This window comes from Pteropus vampyrus, unplaced genomic scaffold (genome assembly GCF_000151845.1).
Source record: "Pteropus vampyrus isolate Shadow unplaced genomic scaffold, Pvam_2.0 Scaffold57, whole genome shotgun sequence".
In the NCBI taxonomy this organism is placed as follows: domain Eukaryota; kingdom Metazoa; phylum Chordata; class Mammalia; order Chiroptera; family Pteropodidae; genus Pteropus; species Pteropus vampyrus.
The window spans coordinates 3,489,697-3,493,017 of NW_011888838.1; the positions used below are offsets into that span (position 1 = coordinate 3,489,697).

At 35.1% G+C, this 3,321-nt stretch overlaps 1 pseudogene; it reads left to right on the forward strand.

Moving 5' to 3' along the window:
• The first annotated feature begins 1,435 nt into the window (after positions 1–1,435).
• Positions 1,436–1,956, forward strand: LOC105292435 (annotated as a pseudogene).
• Positions 1,957–3,321: the final 1,365 nt, after the last annotated feature.

The following is a 3,321-nucleotide window of genomic DNA, read 5'->3' on the forward strand; positions in this document are numbered from 1 at the left end:
ATCTTTTTACTCTATGTGGTACTGTAACACTGGGTAGATACAATATCAAATTGACAACACTTCACCTCAGTTACAATATATTATACACATTTCTCATTTTCTTTTTGGAGTCTTCTGTATGGTCATGAAATGATTTGCCTGCAGGAAGCAAGTAATCTTTTCTGATGTAAATCCAAACATGGACGTTATTTGTTATACTGTATTAACTGACTACTCTACAAGTCCAACATCAAGGAAGCAGGGGAAAATTCTCCACTCATAATGGGAAATTACATGACAAAAGATGTTAATATATTTCTCTATTATACAAATATTATAGAGAAGATATTCTATTTCTACCAAAACTTTATTAATCTTTTAAAACTTTTATTTATCATTTTTATCAAAAATTGTGATATAAAGTAAATGCATTTTATTGTTTATCCTGAGCATTAACTACTATGCTAAAAGTGTTTTTTTTTTTTAATTGGATGAAGTTTAAATTTAAGTATGATGGTAAAATTCTTTTAATTTATAGATTTTTGTCTGTTTTTTATTAACATATTTATCAATATTACTCAAGTTAAAGTTATAAACTATATTAATATTTTCTAAAAAGTAAATGTTTATAAAGAAATACATTAATATAGTCTAATATATTCACTGATATATTCATTTAGGACATATAAACGACTTAGATGTTTGTGCCAAGCTACAGAGAAGTGATATATAATTTGAGAAAATAAGAAAAAAATGTATGGAAACAGGAAGTTTTTGTGCTTCATTGCATATATTAAGAGTAGTGAAATAAAAGATTATGAGATCCCTGTAACTGCCTGAGTGGACAGAGTTGAGCTCCTGAGAGGTGCCCTTGGGTGAAGTTATAGATTTTTAGGCTTCATTATGAGCTCTAGATTTCGACATAAGGAGAACTGTATTAATTATCTGTCTAGAGTCCCTTAAACAAATGATATAATAGTGTTTGAGGCCATTACTCTAACTCACTATGTCATTTTAAAGAGAGTAGATGAGGCAATTAGCCATAAACAGAGAGCAGAGTGTTACCAGCCACAGCTAGGTCAATAAGCGTTACTCTAAGTACACGTTAGCCAATGATACACCAAAAACAATTTGAAAGGAAAAGCAGGGTGAGTTTTCGTATTGCTAAAATATGAGTTAAGTTCTACTTTAAAACTTCACTTGGTATTTAAAACATATTTTATTTTTTCTTTATATTAAAACTTAGGATGGGCAGTGCCCTTGGCAGTTCCCCAAATCTGTCTCTTTCTTCAACAGTATTTGGACCGAACAGACTTAGCGACGTCCCTACTTCCAGCCTCCGACCATCCTCCAACCTCTTTTCCAGTCGCAACCTTCAGAACAATCTTAGCCACCTTTGGCCTCTGAGACCAGCCGACACCATTTTTTGAGCTTATTTCCTTATTACCAAGCAACCATGAGTTCCTTAGTTTGTCAGAATTATTCCACCGAGTGGAGGATGCTGTCAACTGCTTGGTCAACCTGCATCTGCGGCCCTGCTAAACATACTTCTGTGGGCTTCTATTTCCATGGGAACAATGTGGCTCTGGAAGGTGTGGACCAGTTCCTCAGCGAGTTAGCTGAGAAGCGCAAGGGCACCCAGCATCTCTTGAAGATGCAAAACCAGAGTGGTCGCCTTGCCCTCTTCCAGGACCTTCAGAAGCCTTCCCAAGATGAGTCGGGTAAAACTCAAGATGCCATGGAAGCCGCCATGGTTATGGAAAAGAACCTCCGCCAGGTCCTTTGGGCCTGCATGCTCTGGGTTCCGCCTTCATGGACTCCTATCTCTGTGACTTCCTGGAGAGCCACTTCCTAGATGAGGTGGTGAAATTCATCGAGAAGTTGGGCGACCACCTGACTAATCTTCTCAGGCTGGCTGGCCCCCAGACTGGACTGGGCAAGTATCTCCTAAAAAGGCTCACCTTCAGGAACGACTAGGAGCCCAGAGGCTTTTGAGGGGCTCCTCTACATCCCCCTGGTGTTGGCCTTGTGCCTGAGCCTCTCCGTGCAACCACTAGGCAGCCTTCTAACCACTCTGGAGCCTCTTACATGCTGTGGACCAAACTAAAACAATAAAGCCTTTTGCAGAAAACAAAACAAAACAAAACACCACCTTAAGATGAGAGTTACTAGTTATTTTTATATTTTCTTTAAAACAAAAAAATTTGTAGAACACGTAGTATTTTAGGACAAAAAATCATGGACTCCATTTTTAAAAAGATGATTAAAGTAAAGCTAAAGTGGTTAAGTTACTCTCCCAGCTATTAGCATGTTTTAAGTGGTATTCCCAATGACTTTCATGGTGAGAAAAAACTCTATAATTGTAAATATATGCTTGATACTATATAATGGATTAGAGTAGGAGTTATTAAACTCAGGTCTCTTGATTTTAAATCCAGTGATCACTCCACTAAGTCATACTGATTTTCATGGGGCATAGAAAACTAAAAAAATATCACAAATGAAATAGTCTGCCAATAGGTATCAGTCTCTCTCTCTTTCATAAATCATTGTTTATTTCTTTGTTTATACTTCATATTCTACTTATTTGTGTAAGGTGGCAGGGTATTGATTGTGTTACAAAGAGTGGAGAGATATTTATAAGAATGAAGGAGAATAAACCTTGAAATAAAGACACACTAAGAATTTTGATGTTAAATGCTACTAAGTAACATTGACAAAATATTATATGTGAGCCTTTATTCTTAACCTATAAAAGCGTCTTATTAATTAATTTCCTCCCATAATTTAAATAGTCTGGGGAAACAGCCTATCTAATTCTCTACATTGCCACACTTCTATTAGTACTGTGTATATTAAAAACATATACACATGCACTCACTCATTTATGGTGTATTCTTGAGATAAATTCTATGGTGAAAATTACATTATAATGTAGTGATTATATTTCTATTAAACAATTTACACAATTACAGTAAAGTAAATTTGAGAGACAGAAAAGGTCGTGTGGGTGTAGAGGCAGCAGTGGTTATACAAAAGTGTGTATGCGTGTCTCTACAGAAGTAAATATGCATGTATATATGTTTTTATATTATTTAACATAAGGAAATAAAATATTAGAACACAACTGTTTAAATTATTTAATGATAAATAAAACAAATTTTTGTGGAAATAAGTACAGTAATTTTCCTCACATTTGGTGACTATATCACTTATAATTCTCACTCCATTTGGTAGTACAAACAGCCACCATACTGAGTTCTCTTCCCTTAATTGATTCTTTCTAGTCATAATTTAACCCATATTTGATAAGGCTGACTTGACCAACAGTTAAAAGGCAAT